Source organism: Salvelinus sp. IW2-2015, linkage group LG31, assembly GCF_002910315.2.
Source record: "Salvelinus sp. IW2-2015 linkage group LG31, ASM291031v2, whole genome shotgun sequence".
In the NCBI taxonomy this organism is placed as follows: Eukaryota; Metazoa; Chordata; class Actinopteri; order Salmoniformes; family Salmonidae; genus Salvelinus; species Salvelinus sp. IW2-2015.
Window position 1 is genome coordinate 25,577,297 of NC_036870.1, and position 26,708 is coordinate 25,604,004.

Here is a 26,708-nt window from a genome sequence, read left to right on the forward strand (position 1 = left end):
TGTGTGTGTGTGTGTGTGTGTGTGTGTGTGTGTGTGTGTGTGTGTGTGTGTGTGTGTGTGTGTAGTTCTGAGTTTATAGCATTGCTGCAGTGAGCTAGAGCTTTACTGTCTGCCTGGGCGACAAAGGGAGATTGCTGCTCAAATTAATTTCCTTGCAGGACGTTTTTTTCTTGAGCTGATGGTCAGGGGCCTGGAAAATAATTCAAATTGACCACAAGAAGAACATATATAATATTTGACTAAAACATAATAATTTCAAACCTTGCTTACGTTTGTATAGATCACATATATCAAGGCAGTTAACCCACTGTTCCTAGGCCGTCATTGAAAATAAGAATTTGTTCTTAACTGACTTGCCTAGTTAAATAAAGGTCAAATAAAAGATAAAATAATATATATATATATATCTTTATTATGTGTGGGAATACTTCATGATGAAGTTCTAAAATTAAAATCACTTGGAGCTGATTTGCTGGTGTTTCTTTATTTTTTATTTTTTGCTCAGAAAACTTTGGAGGCCCCTATAAAACCACCCATGGGCCAAATTCGGCCTGCGGTCCGCCAGTTGGGGAACCCTGACGCAATGTGTCCCAAATGGCACCCTATTTCCAATATTGTGCACTACATTTGACCAGGGCCTGTAGGACCTATAGGCAATACTTTGCCCTTTAGATCGCATCCACAGTGTTCATGCATTCCTGTTGACAGGAAATCACTCTCTGAGCTCGTTCTCTCTCACATTGCCTTCAGCACCAAGCACTCAAATATCAAAGAAATTAAAGAAGTGTGAGAATATCCAGCACTGTATTTAATCAAAGCATGGAGGAGGACTATATTCCCGTTGAAGATTATAAGAGTGATGATGACCGTGAGCTTTAATGATGCAGTTGGTCTCATTCTAAAGAATTTAATATTGCTGATCTACTCTAAAATATAGTGATGATGATGGTGATGATAATGATGTTGGTGATGGTGATGGTAATGATGGTGGTGATGGTGATAAAAATGATGGTGGTGAGGGTGATGAAAATGATGGTGGTGATGATGATGAGAATGATGTGGTGATGATGATGGTGATGATGATGATGATGAGGATGATGATGATGATGGTGGTGATGATGATGATAATGATGGTGGTGATGATGATGAGAATGATGTTTTGATGATGATGGTGATGATGATGATAATGATGGTGTTGATGATGATGATAGTGATAAAGGTGATTGTGATGATGATAATGATGGTGGTGAGGGTGATGATGTGTTTAGCTATGTTGGTGGTTTTGGTCATGATGAGGAGGAGGAGTAGTATGATCAAGAAGGTGTGTTGTTTGGTTGAATAGGTTATGATGATGAGGAGGAGGATGAAGACACTTGCCACTAGCTCCCCTCTGTACCTCCTCTGCTGTTACTGTAATAGAACCACACCTGTCATTCATTCCCCACCCAGGTATCAGTAGTCCACCTGTTGAAGACAGTGCGTCTGCTCCGGCTGCTGCGTCTGCTCCAGAAGATGGACCGGTACTCCCAGCACAGTACTGTGGTTCTCACCCTGCTCATGTCCATGTTCGCCCTGCTGGCCCACTGGATGGCTTGCATCTGGTACGTCATCGGCAAGAAGGAGATGGAGGCAAACGCCTACTCCTGGGACATCGGTGAGTGGTGGGAGCGACTAGTTTTGTCTGAGAGGGGATCAGGGATTTGGTTGGGTATTGCATCAGTGAGCTGCTTGTTCTGTGTGTGGGGGGGGGGCGTCAGAGATGGGGAAAGTAGGGGTCAGGAAGAGAAGTGGAAGAGTGAGGGGTGAGCATCGCCAGGTAAGCGGCTAGTTCTGTCTGGAGGGGTTCAGGGACGGGATCATTTACCTTGCTAGAGACCATGAACATCAATGGATGAGACAGACATTGGTGAGCAGCTTGTTCTGTCTGGAGGGGTTCAGGGAAGGTGCTGACATTTGGTTGGCGTTTTTGGTTAGTAGTGTCAGCTGGTCATGGCAGCATATCATAGCTTATGTGTGGTTGTTTTTGGCTAGCATCTAAACTCAGCAAAAAAATAAATGTCCTCTCACTGTCAACTGCGTTTATTTTCAGCAAACTTAACATGTGTAAATATTTGTATGAACATAAGATTCAACAACTAAGACATAAACTGAACAAGTTCCACACCATGTGCTAAAAGAAATAGCATAATGTGTCCCTGAACAAAGCGGGGGGGGTCAAATCAAAAGTAACAGTCAGTATCTGGTGTGGCCACCAGCTGCATTAAGTACTGCAGTGCATCTCCTCCTCATGGACTGCCCAGATTTGCCAGTTCTTGCTGTGAGATGTTACCCCACTCTTCCACCAAGGCACCTGCAAGTTCCCAGACATTTCTGGGGGAATGCGCCTAGCCCTCACCCTCCGATCCAACAAGTCCCAGAGGTGCTCAATGGGATTGAGATCTGGGCTCTTCATGGCCATGGCAGAACACTGACATTTCCTGTCTTGCAGAAATCACGCACAGCACAGATACAGAGCAGTATGGCTGGTGCATTGTCATGCTGGAGTGTCATGTCAGGATGAGCCTGCAGGAAGGGTACCACATGAGGGAGGAGGAGTCTTCCCTGTAACGCACAGCGTTGAGATTGCCTGCAATGACAAAAAGCTCAGTCCGATGATGCTGTGACACACTGTCCCAGACCATGACAGACCCTCCACCTCCAAATCGATCCCGCTCCAGAGTACAGGCCTCGGTGTAACGCGAATCGACCATCACCCCTGGGGAGACAAAAACACGATTCGTCAGTGAAGAGCACTTTTTGCAAGTCCTGTCTGGTCCAGCGACGGTGGGTTTGTGCCCATAGGTGAGGACCTGCCTTACAAACAGGCCTACAACCCTCAGTCCAGCCTCTCTCAGCCTATTGCGACAGTCTGAGCATCTATAGAGGATTGTGCATTCCTGGTGTAACTCGGGCAGTTGTTGTTGCCATCCTGTACCTGTCCCGCAGGTGTGATGTCGGATGTACCCATCCTGTGCAGGTGTTGTTACATGGGTATGCCACTGCGAGGACGATCAGCTGTCCGTCCCGCCTCCCTGTAGCGCTGTCTTAGGCGTCTCACAGCACGGACATTGCAATGTATTGCCCTGGCCACATCTGCAGTCCTCATGCCTCCTTGCAGCATGCAAGGCACGTTCACGCAGATGAGCAGGGACCCTGGGCATCTTTCTTTTGGCATTTTTCAGAGTCAGTAGAAAGGCCTCTTTAGTGTCCTAAGTTGTCATAACTGTGACCTTAATTGCCTACCGTCTGTAAGCTGTTAGTGTCTTAACGACCATTCCACAGGTGCATGTTCATTAATTGTTTATGGTTCATTGAACAAGCATGGGAAACAGTGTTTAAACTCTTTACAAGGAAGATCTGTGAAGTTATTTGGATTTTTACGAATTATCTTTGAAAGACAGGGTCCTGAAAAAGTGGCGTTTCTTTTTTTGCTGAGTTTATTAGCTTCCCAACCAGCATCTCGCTATGCAGTTTTAATGGCTGTGTTGATTATTTTATTGATTCAACTGATTTCTAATGAGACACTCATTACACTATAAAATATTCATGCACGGGGAAGGAATTTAATGTGACTGGGCAAAAACATGTCCTGTTTTTATTTGTTTCTGGGGTTTTGATTGACAGAGTAGCGTAGTCCCACAGTAATGACTAGTCGCCGGGCCCCAGGCTTCCCCTGAACACATAATGTCCAACACATAATTAGGCCTCTAGGGCTGATCCCAAGTCAGTATCGATGAGGCAGACTCTATTCTCAATTACCTCTCCCTGACGTCTCCAAACTGATTCTGGGTCAGTATTGATGGGGCCATGAGAAGCTGATGCTGTTTTTCCAATTAACTGAGCCTCAGTGTCATGCAGGATTAATGCACTGTATCTCAATTATGGAATTCTAATGCTGATCCCACGTCAGTGAGAGAGGTATATCCAATTACCATTCTTGAGTGTCTGGTGGAGGTCTCAGGGACCTGCTGATTGTTTCAACACTCACGTCATAGATAGGAGCTGACCTAGGATTCGTTTTAGTTATCAGGTACCTGGTATCACGGATGGATTGCGACCAGAAATCATCCCGGACGTTTCTAACACACAGGCCCATTACTTTAGCCTACTTCCACCATCCTGCAGCGGAAAGAATGGTGGATTAGGCTACCATTATTTAAAATAAGGATCATTCTGCGCAAAACCCCCAATTTAGACCGACCCACTGGGCTTCAGATGGACCAGCACATCTGGCATTTGTTCAAGCTGCCCTTTCTGTTTGTTCTTGCTAATACTCCAGTTTGTATGTTAGGCATCCACCGTTCTGGATACAGTGGAGACAGAGAAACTATATTGTTGACTCCAATTATGGGCTCCAATTATGCTATATACACTGAGGGTACAAAACAACCTCTACGGACCCCCCATCCCGGATCCGGGATCATCCTCATCAAAAATGCTGACTAGCATAGCCTAGCCTAGCGCCACAGGGATATCATATAATATAATTTCATGAAATCACAAGTCCAATAAGGCAAATGAAAGATAAACATCTTGTGAATCCAGCCATTTCCGCCATTTCCGATTTTTAAAATGTTTTACAGCGAAAACACAATATATATTTATATTAGCTCACCACAATAGCCAAACACACAACGCCATTTATTCACCGCCAACATAGCTTTCACAAAACCCACAAATAGAGATAAAACTAATCACTAACCTTTGAACAACTTCATCAGATGACAGTCTTATAACATCATGTTATACAATACATTTATGTTTTGTTCGAAAATGTGCATATTTAGAGCTACAAATCGTGGTTTTACATTGTGAATACGTAGCCATAATGCACCAAATTGTCCGGAGAAATTTTGAACAGTCACGTAATCTAACCAAAAAACTCATCATAAACTTTACTAAAAAATACATGTTGTACAGCAAATGAAAGATACACTGGTTCTTAATGCAACTGCTGTGTTAGATWWAAAAAAAAAAAAAAAAACTTTAGTACAAAGTACAGCATGCAATATTCTGAGACAGCGCCCACCAATTCTCCGCCTTGTTGGAGCCAACATAAACCACAAAAATACGAAATAACATCATAAATATTCTCTTACCTTTGATGATCTTCCATCAGAATGTAGTGCAAGGAGTCCTATTTCCACAATAAATCGTTGTTTTGTTTTAGAATGTCCATTTCTTCTGTCGAATTAGCAACTTTGGCTAGCCATGTGGAGCACATGTCCAAGAACTCTTGGCGCATGGAACGAAAAATTCCCAAATTCACAATAAACGTCGAATAAACTGGTCAAACTCGGTTGAAAATCCAACTTTATGATGTTTTTATCATATGTATCCAATAAAGTCAGAGCCGGAGCATTTCGTCGTGTATACCTAACGCATTTCAGAAGACAACGTGGGGTTCTGTGGTGCGCAGTTGAATACTGCCAATAGGGCGGACCTGTCACTCCAAAAGCTCTCATTCGGTCTCACATCAAGCTAGACACCCCATTCAACATTCTACTGCCTGTTGACATCTAGTGGAAGGCGTATGAAGTGCATACAGATCCATAAATATAAGGGAATTGAATAGGCAGGCCCTGACACAGAGCCCCATTTTCAGAATTTTCACTTCCAAACAGAAGTGGAAGTTTGCTGCCAAATGAGTTCTGTTTTACTCACAGATATAATTCAAACAGTTTTAGAAACTTCAGAGTGTTTTCTATCCAATAGTAATAATAATATGCATATTGTATGATCTAGAACAGAGTACAAGGCTGTTTAATTTGGGCACGATTTTTCCCCAAAGTGAAAACAGCGCCCCCTATTTCCAAGAGGTTATTAAGAACCTGACATTGACTGACCAGGTGAATCCAGGTGAAAGCTATGCTCCCTTATCACTTGTTATATTCACTTCAATCAGTGGAGACAAGTTAGAAAATGACAACACAGACACACATCTACAACACGTGTGTCTGTGCCTGTGTGTGTGTCTCTTCACAGTCCCTGCTGTTCCATAAGGCATATTTGTATCTGTTTTTTTCCCAATCAGATTTTACTGCTTGCATGAGCAGTAAGACTGGACCAGTAGTCCAGGTGCGATAAAATTTGGTTCTGCCTTGTTGATAGTGCTGTTAAGAAGGCAGAGCAGCGTTTTATTATGGACAGACCTCTCCTCATCTTAGCTACAGTTGCGTCAATATGTTTTGACCATGACAGTTTACAATTCAGGGTTACTGCAAGCAGTTTAGTCTCCTCAGCTTGCTGAATGTCCACATTATTCATTACAATATTTAGTTGAGGTTCAGCATTTAGTGAATGATTTGTCCCAAATACAATGATTTTAGTTATTTGGCACCCATTCTGAAACTGACTGCAGCTCTTTGATAAGTGTTGCAGTTATTCCGCTTGCTGTGGTAGCTGACGTGTATAGTGTTGAGTCATCAGCATACATAGACACACAGGCTTTACTCAGAGCAGTGGCAGGTCATAAGTAAAAAATGTAAAAAATTAAGGGGCCTAGACAGCTGCCCTGGGGAATGCCTGACTATACCTGGATTATGTTGCAGAGGCTTCCATTAAAGAACACCTTCTGTGTTATGTTAGACAGGTAACTCTCAATCCACATTATAGCAGGGGATGTAAAACCATAACTCATACGTTATTGCAGCAGCAGATTATGATCGATAAAAGCTGCACTGGAGTCTAACAAAACAGCTCCCACAATCGTTTTATTATCAATTTCCGTGCATGTTGAATGCCCTTTCATATAAGCATGCTAAAAATCTGTTAAGTTGTTTACTGTGAAATAGCATTGTATCTGGTCAAACAATATTTTTCTCCAAAAGTTTACTAAAGGTTGGTAACAGGCTGATTGGTCAGCTGTTTGAGCCAGTATAGGGTGCGTTGCTATTCTTGGGTAGGGTAATGATTTTTGCTTCCCTCCAGGCCTGAAGGCATACACTTTCATGTAGGCTTAGATTGAGATGGTAAATGATATTGACAATATCGTCCGCTATGATCCTTAGTAATTTTCCATCCAAGTTGTCAGACCCAGGTGGCTTGTAATTGTTGATAGACAACAATACTTTTTTCTTCTCTTCCACACTCACTTTACAGAAATCAAAATTACAATGCTTGTCCCTCATAATTTGGTCAGTTATGCATGAATGTGTAGGTCCAGAATTTGTTGTTGTCATGCCTAAGTTTGCTGTTCTTGCCAATGAAAAAAACATTTAGGTAATTGGCAATATCAGTGCGTTTTGTGATGAATGAGCCATCTGATTCAATGAATGATGGAGCCAAGTTTGCATTTTTTCCCAAAATGTCATTTAAGGTGCTCCAAAGCCTTTTACTATCATTCTTTATATACAGTGCATTCGGAAAGTATTTACAGCCCTTGACTTTTTCCACATTCTGTTATGTTACAGCCTAAAATGTATTAATAAAAATGTAAATCTACACACAATACCCCATAATGACAATGCGGAAACAAGTTTTTAGAAATGTTTGCACATTTATTACAAATAAAGAACAGAAATACCTTATTTATATAAGTATTCAGACCCTTTGCTATGAGACTCAAAATTGAGCTCAGCTGCATCCTGTTTCCATTGATCATCCTTGAGATGTTTCTACAACTTGATTGGAGTCCACCTCTGGTAAATTCAATTTATTGGACATGATTTGGAAAGGCACACACCTGTCTATATAAGGTCCCACAGTTGACAGTGCATGTCAGAGCAAAATCCAAGCCATGAGGTCAAAGGAATTGTCCGTAGAGCTCCGAGATAGGATTGTATCGTGGCACAGATCTGGGGAAGGGTAATTGGCCGCCCTGCCAAACTGAACAATCGGGGGAGAAGGGCCTTGGTTAGGGAGATGACCATTGAACCTGATGGTCACTCTGAAAGAGCTCCAGAGTTCCTCTGTGGGGATGGGAGAACCTTCCAGAAGGACAACCATCTCTGCAGCACTCCACCAATCAGGCCTTTATGGTAGTGGCCAGACGGAAGCCACTCCTCAGTAAAAGGCACATAAGAGCCTGCTTGGAGTTTGCCAAAAGGCACCTAAAGGACACTCAGACCAGGAGAAATAAGATTCTCTGGTCTGATGAATGGTGGCAGCATCATGCTGTGGGGATGTTTTTCAGCGGCAGGGAATGGGAGCCTAGACAGGATCGAGGGAAAGATGAATGGAGCAAAGTACAGAGAGATCCTTGATGAAAACCTGCTCCAGAGTGCTCAAGACTGGGGTGAAGGTTCACCTTCCAACAGGACAATGACCCTTAGCACACAGCCAAGACAATGCAGGAGTGGCTTCGGGGACAAGTCTCTGAATGTTCTTGAGTGGCCCAGCCAGAGCCCGGACTTGAACCCGATGGAACATCTCTGGAGAAACCTTAAAATAGCTGTGCAGCAACGCTCCCCATCCAACCTGACAGAGCCTGAGAGGATCTGCAAAGAATGGGAGAAAGTCCCCAAATACAGTTGTGCCAAGCTTGTAGCATCATACCCAAGAAGAATCAAGGCTGTATTCGATGCCAAAGTTGCTTCAACAAAGTACTGAGTAAAGGGTCTGAATACTTATGTAAATGTGATATTTCAGTTTCTTCTATTTAATACATTTGCAAACTTTTCTAAAAACCTGGTTTTGCTTTGTCGTTATGGGGTATTGTGTTTAGACTGATGAGGGGAAAAAATGTAATTCATTTTAGAATAAGTCTGTAATATAACTAAATGTGAATACTTTCGAATGCAACTGTAATTTATCTTAGTTTCTTAGTACAGCTTCTTCTTATTTTTTCAGTTTAGTCACATGATTTCTAAATTTACAGTACGTTTGCCAATCGGCTGTGCAGCCAGACTTATTTGTCATTCCTATTGCCTCATCCCTCTCAACCATACCATTTTATAATTCCTTATCAATCCACAGGGATTGAACAGTTTTTACAGTCACCTTAATGGGTGCATGCTTATTATTAATTAGAATTTAAAAAATGTGTCAAGCGCAGCGTCTGACTGCTCCTCATTACACACTACAGACTGACAAATATTCTTTACATCTTCAACATAGCAATCACTGCAAAAGTTATTGTATGACCTCTTATACACTATATTAGGTCCAGCCTTTGGAGCTTTGGTTTTCCTAGATATGGCTACTATATTATAATCACTACATCCAATGGATTTGGATCCTTCTTTACTGAAGATTTTTGCAGCATTAGTAAAGTTGTGATCAATACACATGGATGATTTCCTTCCTGTGCTGTTTGTAAGTACCCTGGTACTGTAGGTTGACTGATAACCTGATCCAGGTTGCAGGCACTGGTTACAGTTTGAAGCTTTTTCATGAGTGGGCAGCTTGATGAAAGCCAGTCAATATTTAGGTCACCCAGAAAATATACCTCTCTGTTGATATCAAACACATTATCAAGCATTTCACACATATTATCCAGATACTGGCTGTTAGCACTTGGTGGTCTATAGCAGCTACCCACAAGAAAGAGCTTTAGGTGAGGCAGGTGAACCTGTAGCCATATTACTTCAACACCGTTTGACATGAGATCGTCTCTAAGCTTTACAGGAATATGACTCTGAACATACACTGCAACACCTCCCATATAGGCAACCTTGTCTCTTCTGAAGATGTTGAAACCATGTATTGCTACCACTGTGTCATCAAAGGTATTATCTAAGTGACTTTCAGAGGTAGTCAATATATGAATGTTATGTTACTAGAAAGTTATCAATTTCATGAACCTTGTTTCTTAGGCTATGTATGTTAAGTGGGCAATTTGTAGCACTTTTCTGGGATTCTTGATTGTTTTTATTGCATTATTGGGAGGCTTATCAGAGGTAGACATGACAATGGTTTTTATGTTTGAGCTGATAGTGCAGGGTGAGCTGCACACAGTGGATTTCCTACTAGGGCACACCGCCACAGTGCTAACAATATAACCCATGTTCATAGGCGCATAATTACGGCATACAATAGCTGTAGGATCGACAGAGGCATTCAGGGGAGTTAGAGGGACATAAATTAGGTTACTTACATTATGACTGCCAACGCTCCTGGGACAATGTACATTTGCAGCAGCACTACGACAACTCAGCGACACAATGGTAAGGATTATCTGAGCAGGGCTTGGGTCAATGATAAGTCATTGTCTCAACGCAGCCTTGAAATGCACGGACAGGGTCCAGGAGCCAAGATGATTTGGATGGACCAAAAGGCGTCAAAGTTATCTAGAAACGTTATGCCAACAGAACTACAGTTGTCTTTTAGCCAAGTGTTCAATGCTAGCAGCCTGCTGAATCTTTCACAGCCGCGGCCCAGCGATGGTACCAGGGCTGAAATAATTGGCCACTTTTTGGAATCTTTCAGAGCAAGAATCAGTTCTTTAAAATACATTTTCAGCAGTTCCGAGCTAGCCCTCCTAATGTCATTTGACCCTACATGGACTGCGACAGGCGCATCGGTTTGTATCAAGAACTGCAGCGCTGCTGAGTTTTTCACGCTCAACAGTTTCCTGTGTATATCAAAAATGGTCCACCACCCAAAGGACATCCAACCATGGGGGTGCAACTCAATATTAGGAAGGTGTTCTTAATGTCTGGTATCCTCAGCGTATACTGTATATACAGCGGGGTCTGAAATGATTAACACCCTTGATGAAGATGAGCAAAAATTACTGTATGAAATAAATAATTAAAATACTGAGCTATATTTTATGCAAAAAACTATAGAAATTATATTATTGTAAAAAATAATGTTAAATAATTTGTGACATTTTGGAGTCACTTTTATAATAAATAAGAATAAAATATATTTTTAAACACTTGTACATAATGTGGATGCAACCATGATTACGGATAATCCTGAATGGATCGTGAATAATGAGGAAAAAGTTACAGCGGGTCAAAATCATAACTCCAAGACATGCTAACCTCTCACCATTACCAATAACATGGGAGGTTAGCATGTTTAAGGTATGATCTTTGAAACTCTATAACTTTCTCACTCATCATTATTCACGATTCATTCAGGTTTATCCGTAATCATACTCTTTTGAGCAAAAAAGTATTACCTGTTTAACAAAATATATTTTTATGAGCAATTGTATTAGTATAAAATAATATAGCTTCCCGATTTTTTTAGCATACAATATAGCTCAGTATTTGAATTATTTATTTTATACAGTCATTATTGCATATCTTTATCTTATCCACACAAATCAATCAGCCTGAGATATGATGACAATCCACCATTTAGTTTGTCCGTCTGATTAAATCTCTCTATCTCTATTATGGGCTAATCTGAAATGGCACCYTATTTCATATATTAGGGGTCTCCAATGTTTTCTAGCATGAGAGCTACTTTTAAATGATTAAATATGTTGTGAGCTTCTGATAAAAAATAAATCCTAGCTTTCAAATAGGCACTCTATTTGTATTTTCCCGAATTCCGATTTTCTTGGTAAATTTTTTCCTGGTTTGGGATTTGTTCTGTTTTCTCTCTCCAAATTACAATTATTAATGTAGAAACAATGACATTGGACGTTCTGAGTCCATGTCAATTCTTAAAATAACATCAAAAGACAAAGTTTGAGGGCCTGGAAAAAACAAACAAATGTTGATCTTTGAGTGAAATACCCCTTTAAAACCTCTCTGGGATATTCGGGACTGTAGCGTCCCACCTCGCCAACAGCCAGTGAAATTGCAGGGCGCCAAATTCAAAACAACAGAAATCACATAATTAAAATTCCTCAAACATACAAGTATTTTACACCATTTTAAAGATGAACTTGTTGTAAATCCAGCCACAGTGTCCGATTTCAAAAAGGCTTTACGACGAAAGCACACCAAACGATTATGTTAGGTCAGCACCTAGTCACAGAAAAACACAGCCATTTTTCCAGTCAAAGAGAGGAGTCACAAAAAGCAGAAATAGAGATAAAATTAATCACTAACCGTTGATGATCATCAGATGACACTCATATGACTTCATGTTACACAATACATGTATGTTTTGTTCGATAAAGTTCATATTTATATCCAAAAATCTCAGTTTACATTGGCGCGTTATGTTCAGTAGTTCCAAAACATCCGGTGATTTTGCAGAGAGCCACAGAAATACTCATAATAAACATTGCTAAAAGATACAAGTGTTATGCATGGAATTTTAGATCCACTTCTCCTTAATGCAACCACTGTGTTAGATTTCAAAAAAACTTTACGGAAAAAGCACACCATGCAATAATCTGAGTACGGCGCTCAGACACAAAAACAAGCCATACAGATACCCACCATGTTGTGGAGTCAACAGAAGTCAGAAATAGCATTATAAATATTCACTTACCTTTGATGATCTTCATCAGAATGCACTCCCAGGAATCCCAGTTCCACAATAAATGTTTGTTTTGTTCGATAAAGTCCATCATTTATGTCCAAACACCTCCTTTTTGTTTGTGAGTTTAGTACACAAATCCAAACTCAGGAGGCGCGGGCAAGTCCAGGTGAAAGTTCAAACGAACAGTTATATTACAGTTCGTAGAAACATGTCAAACGAAGTATAGAATCAATCTTTAGGATGTTTTTATCATAAATCTTCAATAATGTTTCAACCGGAGAATTCCTTTGTCTGTAGAAATGCAATGGAACGCATCTAACTCTCATGGGAGCGTGCGAGACTGAGCTCATGGCACTCTGCCAGACCCCTGACTCAAAGAGCCCTCATTCCCCCCTCCTTCACAGTAGAAGCCTCAAACAAGGTTCTAAAGACTGTTGACATCTAGTGGAAGCCTTAGGAAGTGCAATATGACCCCATAGACACTGTATATTCGATAGGCAATGACTTGAAAAACTACAAACCTCAGATTTCCCACTTCCTGGTTGGATTTTTTCTCAGGTTTTTGCCTGTCATATGAGTTCTGTTATACTCATAGACATCATTCAAACAGTTTAAGAAACTTCAGAGTGTTTTCTATCCAAATCTACTAATTATATTCATATTCTAGCTTTTAGGCCTGAGTAGAAGGCAGTTTACTCTGGGCACCTTTTTTTCCAAGCTACTCAATACTGCCCCCCAGTCCCAAAGAAGTTAAATGCTTCTTTGGCGAGAGAGGAATGCGCTGGACTAGCTATGTTTTTGCTGCTGCATATGTCATGACAGAGTTTGCAATAAACAAAAGCCCACTCAATTGATACAAATAATCATGAATGTTTTGGGGAAAGTTTTTATTTGTTATTTATTTTATTGTGTTTATTTTTGTCTTTCTGTTTAACCAGAATACAGTTACTATATCATTAACACTAACTGGCGACACAAAGTGAATAAAAGACAAACGCGTGCACCACACAGACGTAAAGGGGCATTATTGCTGGAAATTAATTGGCAGATATTGTGTTACTTTTTAAGTAAATTGTGGCTAACCAGGGGCGGGATAATGTCAATGTGGATTTGATTGATAGTAGCCAGGAGCTTGAGGTGTCTGATACATGTGAGATTTGTTTATGACAGTTTGTGGTGGAACACGTGAAAAATACATGCAGAATTGTTTGGCGAGTTACTCATCGGTGGGCTGCGAGCTATTGGTAGCTCACAATCGACCTCTTGGAGACCCCTGCCCTATATAGTGTAATGCTCTGGTGAAAGGTTGTGCACTATCTAGAGCAAATGAAGACATTTTGGACAAAGCCTATGGCTGTGTTCTGATTCTCCACCCCTCACAATCATGACTGGAGGAAGTTTCCACCATTCCTTACACTTCTTCTAAATCATGACGGAGTGTATGAGTGTACACTTTGAGCGAGAGAAGGGTAGAGAATTGGAACAAAGCCCATCTTTCCCTCCCTCCTCTCTGTCTCCAGGCTGGCTCCATGAGTTGGGGAAGCGTCTGGAGTCTCCCTACGACCCCCTGGGGGAGGTGAACGGGACGGGGCTGAGCGGACCTTCTCTGAGGAGTGTCTACATCGCTTCTCTCTACTTCACCCTGTCCAGTCTGACCAGCGTCGGCTTCGGCAACGTGTCGGCCAACACCGACGCTGAGAAGATCTTCTCTATCTGCACAATGCTCATCGGAGGTAGGGGAGATACACACACATGGACACACACACAGGCACACACACACGCACATCACAGTTAATGCATGTAAGAACTATTCAGAATGACATCTGTGAACACCAGGCAATGTTCATAATGTTAGCTTCGTCTGGTTTTATCTAGTTTTACTGTGATAAGGACTGGTCTTGCGGCTGATCCGCTGGTTTGGACTGCTTCTCGTTGGTTTTATCTGGTCCAAACCAGAGAAGTGAACTGGTTTTGGGGCGGTGGGTTGAAATGAGGTCACAGTGGCAAGTGTTCTCCCTTTGAATGCTCATGAGCCTGGCTGTGTTAAATGTCCCCGACTGCCTGGGGGCAATCACACACACACACACACACACACACACACACACACACACACACAGGGAGAATAGAGAAGTAAGGGATGTGTGTGTGTGTCCCATACACCACATCTCTCCTACCTCCCCATAGTGTGTGTGAGACAGAAACAAACACCTAGCCAGCTCAGATAGTGTGTATAGTGAAGCATAGGTTGATGTAGGCTGGTGTGTGTAAAGGGGAAATGGAACGATTAACCTCTAGTAAATCTTTCTCAGAATTTTTTTATCTTCTCTAAATCTCATGCCCCACCTCTAAATCTCATGCCCCACCTCTAAATATCTTGCCCATCCATCTCCAAATGTGACCCCCCAAACTAAATTTTACTCCCACACTGTAACTCCAAACCCACCTCCCAATATCATGCCCCTCTAACGCCTAATTCATCCCCACCAAAACCCTGTTTTCCAACCCTCCCTCCCTCCTGTCTGTCTGTCCTCGGCCTGCCTGCCTGCCCACCAATCCCTCCGCCCGTCTTTCCCTCCCTTCCCCCCTCCCTCTTTCCCGCCATCCCTCCCCTCCAGCGTTGATGCACGCCCTGGTGTTTGGTAATGTGACAGCCATTATTCAGAGGATGTACTCTCGCTGGTCCCAGTACCACACCCGCACCAAGGACCTGAAGGACTTCATCCGGGTCCACCACCTGCCCCAGGGCCTCAAACAGCGCATGCTGGAGTACTTCCAGACCACATGGTCTGTCAACAACGGCATTGACTCCAACGAGGTGAGCAATCTGAACACCCTTTGTGGGAGAGTGTTATTATAGGTTTTTGTTTCAGCCCGACACTATCACTCCTGATTCAACTATCAAGGGCTTGATGATGAGAGTGTAAACCATGAAGAAGTTTGGCTGAAAAAGTATTAAAAAAATAGAGAGGGGGGGTGAAAGAGAGTCAGAAAGAGAGAGAGAGAGAACGAGCATGAGAGATGGATAGACTGAGATACAGAGCAGCACAAAGAGAGAGACAGTGGCCCATCATGCCTCAGGAGCAGTTTGCAGACAGCAAACACATAACAGAACAGAGCATTCAGATAGGGCGGGGAGATGAATCACAGATGTATGAATTATAGATAGGCCTGTTGATTAAAGTGGGCATCTGTTGTCATGATGACTCATTGATATTTTCTGTTCATCACGTTTCTGCTATTGGCTAAAACAGAGACTGACAGATGTTGTGTGTCAGGGATGATTAGATGTTGGACATTAATGGCATAGTAATGTAGCTGGTGTTTTGTGGTGGGAACCAGGGGCGCCGCCAGGGATATTGGGCCCCATGAAAAGATATCACATTGGGCCCCACCACCACAGGCCACACCAACCCTGCGCAATTTCTGTAACCACACACCTCCAGAACCCAATTGACCCGTTCAAAGCTTTAAATAACGCTACCTTTGCAGGCTTGCAACTCTCTTGTWGTCCAATATTTACTGTACGATATTTACTGACAGTGAGCTGTGAAAATATAGCACTGTGCAGACATGCATGCAACATTCTGCATACAGTGGAATTCACTATTTGATGCAAGACTGATACCCTCTATAAGAAATGTGCTAAAGGCCATCTTTTACAGTCTAAATGTCATTTTAATGATAAATTCTTGAATGGAAAATTCTCTTAACATTAATGTATAACTTAAAATAAATATAACTTAAATATACATTAACCTTTTCAATTACAATAAATAAACATTATCATCTATAGAATTATATAACAAACAAAATAATAAAATCAGCAGCAGATTTTTGAACTAAGGTATACATACCAACTAGAAAATAAGCAGCTGTAAAAGTGGAAATGGAAAACAAAATGGAAATGAAAAGGCCTGATGGTGGCGCTAGAGGAAAGGTCACCAAATCAATAGGTTTCTTCCACTTGGGGTCTTGATTGTGCACAACACATTTTATGGAAATCCAGCCATTACTTTGAGATATATCTTGTTCTCAGTCTGTTCTCAGTCTTGTTCTCAGTCTTGTTCTCAGCCTGTGGGCATCATGTGTGTAGTGATGCAATAGCCTTKCCATTTAACAGTTATCACTGGCTCTTGCTCAGCCTTACTCACCAAGAGCCCAGCGCCGAGCCTTCTTGCTAGTAAAGTCACTGATCAAGTCACAGGCAGTGTGCAAAATATACATAAAGCAATGCACACTTCTCCAAAAATGCTTTGCAGCTGCATCTTACAAATTGCGTTCAGGAGACCAAGAGGGGACAAGTTAGGGGGGAAAGTGGCAGCATTTACAGTGTTCAGGTGTCTTACTTCATTTTGAAACTCAGGTGTAAGATCTCTGGAATACTTCATGATCAGTGGTTGGCACACAGAAGAGACTTTATCCTCACTAATCTGCCCAACTTTCAGAACAGCAGAATATTATTCTACAATTTTTGCAGTGGTGTGGAACCTAGTGTCCAGGTCACTTATGATGTTGTCCATAGCAGTAAAAAACACTGTGTTCTGAAAMACCATTGCTGCACTGTCCTGAGCTGTCTCMTCTTGAGAGGTCTCATCATGGAATATCTTCCTTTTCCTCTGGCGGCTGTGTTCCTTGCTAAATTGAGGTGCAACATCCATTTGCGTAGCAATCAGTGTTGCCACAGACAGGAGAGACTCCCATCCATCTCTAAGAGCCTGCATCTCTTCCTTTAAGGCTCTGATATTGGCTGCATCTGTGTCAAGTGAGATTTTTCCTGACTGGAGAATCACATTCCTGTCCTCAATGCATTGCAGAACCTGCAATTATGCCAACTGACATGTCATTCAACACAATGCTGCTCACCTCCTCCTTCAGTTGTGAGTAGGGCTGGTTCAGGGATATGGGGATGAGGAGACAGGGCTGGTTCAGGGATATGGGGATGGGGAGACAGGGCTGCTGAGCCTGAAGCTGCATCTGTTGGGCCTGCACCAGGCAGGGGCAGGGACAACTGATTTAGTATGAATAGCTTGCTAAAAGTTTGCCTACATTGATTAAATGTCGGCTAAAAGAGAGCGAAATGTAAACACTCTTTATTTTCTGTGAAGATATGAAGTAACTAATGTTAGGGGAGCAAAAGTAGCCTATCTCACTATGAACTAAGCTAACAGGTTAATTTCCACCACTCACGGACCTCACCCAACTTCCTTTGTGAAAAATTGGGTGACATACTGACATACGCCCATCCTTTTCTCTCTCTTGTCTCTCTTTTCTTTCTTTTCGTTTTCGGAAGTCAGATTTCTCTTTAGGAAGCTGAGACACGACGATTTGGGGGCAGGACCGAACCATTTCATGTAAATAGGGGGGGGGGGGTTGGCCAATACAGAGGCTCGCTGGATGTTTACTTTTTTCCAAAATCAAGAAAATTTTAAAATAAACTGTTAGTTTTATTAGTACATTGTAAATAAAATATTATATTAATGATGATAGGTTAATAATTTAATCTTGAAAAAAATGTACCTAATGTTCTAATAATGTTTTAGGGCCCCTGTCAGTCACAGGCCCTTAGAATCATCCTAACCCCCCCCCCATACAACACCCCTGGTGGGAACAATAGTGTGTTGGCAGAGGTCTCAATATAGGGTCAAAGTAGGAGGGCTGATCTAGAATCAGACTCACCMTGTCCATTCAATATAATCTGTAAGGAAAAACTGATCCTAGATGAGTAGATAGTCATACTTTGAGATGCTTTATGAATACATGCGCTGGTGTGTGGTGCTGTTGTATCATTATGTCTTCTTTCAATAATGTTTGTTTAAGATACCCCCAGTTGTGCTGGGTCAAAAGTTCAACTCACTCCATGCAGCACCAGCTAAAGTCAGCACAACTTATTGCAAACACTTGCAATATTTTCACCAAAGTGCCTTTATTCAAAGTGGCCTTAGACATGCAGATTTTTGGTGACATCATCACTTTTAAAATTGTATTTATTTAGCTTACCTTTTTCTAACCTTTTTAATCAGGAAGTCCCTTGAGATGAATAATCTCTTTCTCGAGAGGGTCCTGACCAAGATAGCAGTTTACGGTCAACTGCAATCGTGCCATGGCTAACAATCTCTCTGTTTCTCTCTCTCCCGCTCTCTCTGTTTCTCTCTCTCTTTCTCTCTCTCTCTCTTTTCCTCCCCCCCTCTCTCTCTCTCTCTCTTTTCCTCCCCCTCCCTCTCTCTCTTTCCCTTCCACCATCCCCCTGCATAGCTGCTGAAGGACTTCCCAGACGAGCTGCGCTCCGACATCACCATGCACTTGAACAAGGAGATCCTGGAGCTGTCACTGTTTGCCTCGGCCAGCAGAGGGTGCCTGCGCTCCCTGTCCCTGCACATCAAGACCACGTTCTGCGCCCCCGGGGAGTACCTGCTGCGCCAGGGGGATGCCCTGCAGGCCATCTTCTTCGTCTGCTCTGGGTCCATGGAGGTGCTGAAGGACGGCATGGTGCTGGCTATACTGGGTGAGACATGGTGCTGCCTGTAGAGGGAGTGAGGGAGGAAAGGGAGGAAGGGAGGGAGGTAGGGAGCGAGGAGGAGGAAAGGGAGGGAGGAGGAGGAGGGAGGAAAGGGAGGAGGGAGAAAGGGAGAGGAGGTGGAGGGAGGGAATGGAAGTGTGGAAGGGGAGAGGGAGGAATGGGAAGCGAGAGGAAAAGGGAGGGAGGGAGGGGCGGTTGGATAGGTGGGTAGGTAGGCCGAGGACAGAAAGGCAGACAGACAGGCAGGCAGATGGAGTCCATTGTTGGAACACTTTGTAATGCTACTTGGCTGATTCCATCCCAACAGGCACCTGTGGATCACAGTTTCCATTGTAGGGCTGAATCTACAGGCCTCTGTCACCTGCCACTCCCTCTCTCTGTGTGGTGTGTGTTGTCCCTGTGTACAGTATCTGTGACTGAGCCTTTGTGTGCTTGTTTGTTGGCTTATTAATGTGTGTGTGGGGGGGGGGGGGGTCGCACAAGGACTTGTGGAGTCTGCGTGTTTGTTTATGTGAGTGTTTCTTTGTGTGTATTTTGATTTATATTTATTAAGGATCTCCGTTAGTTTCCTGCCAAGGCAGCAACCACTCTTCCTGGGGTTTATTAAGGATCCCCATTAGGTCCTGCCAAGGCAACAGCTACTCTTCCTGGGGTTTATTAAGGATCTCAATTAGTTCCTGCCAAGGCAACAGCTACTCTCTGGGGTTATTAAGGATCCCCATTAGTTCCTGCCAAGGCAGCAGCTACTCTTCCTGGGTTTATTAAGGATCCCCATTAGTTCCTGCCAAGGCAGCAGCTACTCTTCCTGGGTTTATTAAGAATCCCCATTAGTCCTGCCAAGGCAGCAGCTACTCTTCCTGGGTATTAAGGATCCCATTAGTTCCTGCCAAGGCAGCAGCTACTCTTCCTGGGGTTTATTAAGAATCCCCATTAGGTCCTGCCAAGGCAGCAGCTACTCTTTCCTGGGGTTTATTAAGAATCCCCATTAGGTCCTGCCAAGGCAGCAGCTACCTCTCCTGCGATCCAGCAACATCAATACTCTCCACAAATACCAGGGTAGTGATGAAGTCAATCTCTCCTCTCTCTCTTTGAGGCCAGGAGAGATTGACATGCATATTATTAACGTACGGGCCAGCCCGTACTGCCCTGTTCTGTGCCAGAGTGACTATGTAATGTGTGTAATACAGTATTAACAGGGGCAACACTCTCTTTCAGAGCTCTCCTGATGACTGTGCAGAAGGTCAGGCTGACATTGACAATCTGGGAAGAGTGAAGCTCTCTAAGCATTACGCCAACTCCTTACAAACCTTCTCACAGCCAAAACCGCTCAGCCAAGCTCGAGCGAGAGTGTGCACACAAAAGAAGAGGAGGGGGGGGGGGGTTTGAGCGGTAGAGAGAGAGGAGGAATAGATAGAGGAGAGAAAGGAGACAAACGGAGAAAGGGAGTGAGGGAGGTAGGGGTGAATAGAGAAAAGAGGAGAGCGAGGGGATGAGAGCAGTCACGACAGCACTGCTTACTATCAGCACCCCCAGCACCCAATGCAGATAAGCAGTGTTCACAGTTCAGTATGACATGATAAATACTTTAGCACAGCTCAAGGCTATTCTAGCTTCTCATGACATCATGCACACCTAGCAATACACGGAGCCGACATCCAACACAGGAAAATGAGGGCACAACTAAATAGAAAAACAGAAACATATGTCACTTATGACATACAATATATTCTATGCTATGTTCTAACTTATGATCTATGACTGATCAGATTATGTTATAATAACAGTCCATGAACACACAAATACAGCCCTAGAATTATGTGGCTTTGTCTATTCTAGTAATTCTAATTCTATTGTTTACAGCTCTCTGTCTGAAACGTCCATCCCTCCCTTTCCCTCCCCAGGTAAGGGTGACCTGATCGGGCCAACATGTCTATAGATGACCGGGTGATAAAGACCAACGCAGATGTGAAGGCCCTAACCTATTGTGACTGCAGTGTATCAACCTGAGTGGTCTGTATGAGGTACTGGACCTCTACCCAGAGTAAACACCAGCCGCTTGTCCAGGACATCCAGCTGGATCTCACATACAACCTGAGGGAGGGACACGAGTGCCATGTGAGTCACATGCACATGCATAGTGCGAGAGAGAGAGAGAGAGAAGAGACAGCGAGAGGAGAGAGAGCGAGAGAGAGCAAGAGACAGCGATGAGAGAAAGAGAAGATAGAGACAGAGAGAGAGAGAGTGAGACGAGAGAGAGAGCAGAGAGAGAGAGAAATAGAGAGAGAGAGCGAGAGGAGAGAGACCGAGAGCAAGAGAGAGGACCGAGGAGAGAGACAGCGAGAGGAGAGAGAGCGAGAGAGAGCAAGAGACAGCGAGAGGAGAGAGAGCGAGAGAGAGCAAGAGACAGCAGAGTGAGAGAGAAGAGAGATAGAGACAGAGAGATAGAGACAGAGAGATAGAGACAGAGAGAGAGCAAGAGAGAGAGAGCAATAGAGAGAGAGAGAAATAGAGGAGAGAGCAGAAGAGAGGAGGAGCAATATGAGAGAGAGAGAAAAGAGAGCGAGAGAGCGAGAGAGAGAGAGAGACAGAAAAGAGGGAGAGAGAGAGAGAGAGGAGATGATGGAGTGCAGCAATAGCCTGGGTTCCTAAATGAGGGAATGCTGCTGTAATTGTTTAGCAGTCAGGTGTGTCTGGGTCCTGCTGCCCAAATAAACACTGGCCCACTTGTACACACACACACACACACACACACACACACACACACACACACACACACACACACACACACACAACACACACACCACGATCCACACACACACACACACACACACACACAGCAAACACACACACACACACACACACACACACACAACACACACTTAAACACTACGCACACATGCATGCACACACACAGACACTCCACAGCGCAAAGTGAAAACTATTCTATTGAGAGGGGCAGCTCAGAGAGATTTCCTGCAACAACAATTATGTCATAAAGAGTTTCTGACAGGAGGATAAACGTCTGGTTGGGCAATATAGACATGTTAAATTCACTCACTTTCTTTCCATCTTTCTGACAGGTTTGTCCAGATTGTCCACCAAACCTTTGACACACAGGTACTGTTAAAAGACACTTACGAGAAATCTGGATAACAGTTCTATCAAATGTTGGATATTTTCTATGTAAAACAAAGCCAAGGGGTTTGTACTGAGACGTTATAGTCAACATCTCTCCTTTAAGGGATTTTTGATGTTTTAATAATGTTTTGCAGGAGCCCCCTCAGAAACTGACCACAAATAACCATGAATAAACTTCTTCCAAAATCATTTAATGTTTCTTATGACACAGTAGTAAAACTCTTCCAGTCTCATCTCTTGTAATTGACTCAAATCGCTCTTTGGCGTAATGATTTTTATTAGTGGTGGAGGGGTTCAGGGAGGAGGGGAAGGAGGGAATGATGGAGAGAGGGGTGGGGGGGCATATTCATGGTGAGGAAGTTTGCGTTTTTTATGGTGATGGAGGGAGTTGGGATGAGGGATGGGGATGAGGGATGAGGGATGGGGTTGGGGGAATGGAGGATGAGAGGATGGGGGTTGGGATGGAGAAGGGGTTGGGATGGAGGGATGAGGGGATGGGGATGGAGGGATGATGGGAGTGGGGTGGAGGGGGGTTGGGGATGGAGGGATTAGGGGATGGGATGGAGGGATGAGGGATGGTGGGTGGAGGGTGAGGGATGAGGGATGGGGATGGGATGAGGGATGAGGATGGGGATGGCATGAGGGGAATGGGGTTGGGGAATGGAGGGATTGAGGGGAATGGGATGGGGGATTGAGGGATGGGGATCGAGAGGGATGGGGTTGGGGGATGGAGAAGGATAGAGGTGGGGATAAGATGAGGTGGAGGGGGGGTTGGGGATTGGAGGATGAGGGGAAGGGATGGAGGTGAGAGGGGATGGGGGATGAGGGGATGGGGTTAGGAGGATATGGGAGATGAGGGATGGGGAGGATGAGGGGATAGGTGGGGGAATGAGGGAGTATGGGATGGGCAGGATGAGGGGAAGGGAGGGATGGAGCGAAGGGATGGGATGGAGGGCATGGTGAGGGGATGGGGGATTGGGGGGATGAGGGATGGGGATGGTAGGGGACTGAGGTGGGAATGAGGATGAGGGATGGATGAAGGGGATGGTGGGATTGGGGAGGAGTAGGAGTGGAGGGTGGCAGTGGAGGATGGTGATGGACGGGATGAGGAGATGGGATAGGGGATGGGGATGCGGAGGGATATTCAGTTTTGAGTGGGTGAAAGTTGTAGTGGACAGAGCTTGATTTGATTGACAGACTTGCCTGGGGGGAAACTATTGGCGACTCCATTCAATTACAGAGCAGAGGGCGCATTTAATATTACAAGACGCGAAGTGAGGAGGCATTTTTCGGGTAGTAAATCTGAGAACGCATATAACTAGGGTGATTAATCAGAGAAGATAGGGGGGCCCGCAAGTGTGTGTGTGTCACGTTGGTTGTGACTGTTTGTGTCGTGTGGTGTGGTGTGTGTGTGTGTGTGTGTGTGTGTGTGTGTCAGGGGCGGCAGGGGCGCCTTGAGAGTTATTTAAGATACTCTTCAAAGAGGGTTTCAGACTTTTTCGAAAGATCTGGCTCATTAGGGGTTGAAAGGTCATCAAAATCATTGAGGTCAGCGGTCACGCTGTTCATTACAGCCAAGGTCAAAGTGCGACCTGTACCTGTGCTGCCTTCATTATTCCCCAGGTCATAGTTAACTAATGTGCTTCACTGGGCTCTTGCTCCCACCTTGTCACACACAAAGGCTTAGTGTGCCAGGTGCTCCCAGAGCCTACAAGTCAATAATGGATTTTAACACTGAATAGAGACCTCTTTCTCTTTCTCCATCTCCCCCTCCCTCCTCWCTCTCTCTCAATTCAGTTTCAATTTAAGGGCCTTTATTGGCATGGGAAACATATGTTTACGTTGCCAAAGCAAGTGAAATATGAACAGTAAACACTACATTCACAGAAGTTCCAGAAGATTACAGATATTTCAAATGTCATATTATATCTATGTATAGTGTTGTAATGTAGGCAAATAGTTAAAGTACAGAAGGGAAAATCAATAAACATAAATACGGGTTGTATTTACAATGGTGTTTGTTCTTCACTGGTTGCCCTTTTCTTGTGGCAACAGGTCACACATCTTGCTGCTGTGATTGCACACTGTGGTATTTCACCCAATAGATGTGTGAGTTTATCAAAATTGGATTTGTTTTTCGAATTCTTTGTGTATCTGTGTAATCTGAGGGAAATATGTGTCTCTAATATGGTCATACATTGGGCAGGAGGTTAGGAAGTACAGCTCAGTTTCCACCTYATTTTGGAGGGCAGTGTGCAAATAGCCTGTCTTCTCTTGAGAGACAGGTCAGCCTTTGGCGGCCTTTCTCAATAGCAAGGCTATGCTCACTGAGTCTGTACATAGTCAAAGATTTCCTTAATTTTGGGTCAGTCACAGTGGTGAGGTATTCTGAAACGGTGTACTCTCTGTTTCGGGCCAAATAGCATTCTAGTTTGCTCAGTTTTTTTGTAAATTCTTTAATTTACAAGTAATTATATTTTTATTTTCTCATGATTTGGTTGGGTCTAATTGTGTTGCTGTCCTGGGGCTCTGTGGGGTCTGTTTGTGATTGTGAACAGAGCCCCAGGCCCAGCTTGCTTAGGGGACTCTTCTCCAGGTTCATATCTCTGTAGGTGATGGCTTTGTTATGGAAGGTTTGGGAATCGCTTCCTTTTAGGTGGTTGTAATTTCTTTTCTGGATTTTGATAATTAGTGGGTATCGGCCTAATTCTGCTCTGCATGCATTATTTGGTGTTTTACGTTGTACGTTGTTTATGTTGTATTTTTGCAGAATTCTGCATGCAGTCTCAATTTGGTGTTTTTCCCATTTTGTGAATTCTTGGATGGTGAGCGGACGCCAGACCTCACAACCATAAAGAGCAATGGGTTCTATAACTGATTCAAGTATTTTTAGCCAAATCCTAATTGGTATGTCAAATGTTATGTTCCTTTTGATGGCATAGAAGGCCCTTCTTGCCTTGTCTCTCAGATCATTCACAGCTTTGTGGAAGTTACCTGTGGCGCTGATGTTTAGGCCGAGATATGTATCGTTTTTTGTGTGCTCTAGGGCAACGGTGTCTAGATGGATTTTTTTTAATTTGTGGTCCTGGTCTCTCTCTCTCTCTCTGAGTGTCTGTGTATAAGAAGGTTGTGGAACCTTATTCAATTATATCTAAATATATATTGCTCAGCATTTTTCCCAGAGTATGTAACATTAAGTGCAGGCTTAAGTTCTGTCAACCGTGGCAGCAAAGAACCCTGAGAGAACCTTGAGTTCTGTCAACCGTGGCAGCACAGAACCTTGAGAGAACCTTGAGTTCTGTCAACCGTGGCAGCACAGAACCCTGAGAGAACCTTGAGTTCTGTCAGCCGTGGCAGCACAGAACCGCGCAGGGAGTGTATGGTAATCGTGGAGAGAGAGGGAGGGAGGAATGGAAGTGGGAAGGGGGAGAGGAGGAATGGGAAGCGAGATGGAAAGGGAGAGGAGGGAGGGGCGGTGGATTAGGTGGATTAGGTAGGTTGGGAGCATGGGACATTGAGAGATCACAGAGGAATTTCCGGACTGTAGAGACAAGAAGAGAGGGACTAGTCACGCGACAAGGGACACAGCAGAACTCGGAGTCCATTGTTGGAAATACGAAACCCACTTTGAGAGAGAGAGATCTGGACTTCCACACTAATTGCATGGGCCTCGCACTCCTTTCCAATCTCCTCTACACTAGTTACATAGGTACTTTTTGAGCAGGGCCCCACCACCTGTGGACAACAGTTTTCCATTGTAGGGCTGAATCTACAGCCTGCTCTGTCACCAGGGCCCATTGGGCAACTTCCCAGGGTCTCCTCTAGTGCCATTTGGGCAGGAATTCCTTTACTTCGTTGTGACCAGCCTAGTAGATGTAAGTCAGTCCAGCTCGTCTCGCTCGCTCACAGTATCTGTGACTGCAGTCAGCCTGAGAAGTGTTGAGTGTGTCTTTTGTTATTAATGTATGCCAGCGCTTATTTTAAAAGGTTCTCGTGTGTGGTGGGTCAGGGTTCTGGTGCTGCCGAGGGACAGGGGGGTTTTGACCATAGAAGCTAACACATCAAAGGGTTCTCGCGAAGTGCAAGGGTCTCTATCTGTGTCTGCACGGTTGACAGAACATATCAGTTGGGTGAGTCTGGCGGGTGTTTTCAGAAATTTAGTGTTCGTCTGCTATCTGCAGGTGTTCTGCGTGCTTGGTTTCTTTGTTGTGCCTACGTGTGAATTAAAAAAAATTGATTATTTATTTCCTAAATAACCATCAAAACTCAAGGTTCTCAGTCAGGGTTCTGGTTGGAATTTGCCTGGCTCGACGGCGTATAAGTTCAGCTGGCAAGAGGGCTGAAGCGGAAACTCAAGAAGCAGGTTCAATTCTCATAACTCCAGGAGTTTGTCTGGTGCGCAAGACTGAGGACGGAGGCCTGACCAGCAAATAAGGTACCTGTCAATGGTTTATACGCTCACTCATGCATGTCAGGAAGCGTCTCATGTGCGACTGATAGCCTGGCCTATGAGTCCGATCGTTGGGCTGACAGAGACTCAAGTTCCCCCTCTCAGTTGTTTCTGTGTGGCTGCCACCGGGCTGGAACAGAACTCAAGGTTCTTTCTCCGTCAGTGTTCTGGCTGGGCTGGCGCCACGGGCTGACAAGAAACTCCAAGGTTCATCTCCCTAGTGTTCTTGTG

At 43.9% G+C, this 26,708-nt stretch overlaps 1 pseudogene; it reads left to right on the top strand.

Moving 5' to 3' along the window:
• LOC111955771 (voltage-gated delayed rectifier potassium channel KCNH8-like) overlaps window positions 1-26,708 on the top strand; it is a 90,182-nt pseudogene that overhangs the window by 42,116 nt on the left and 21,358 nt on the right.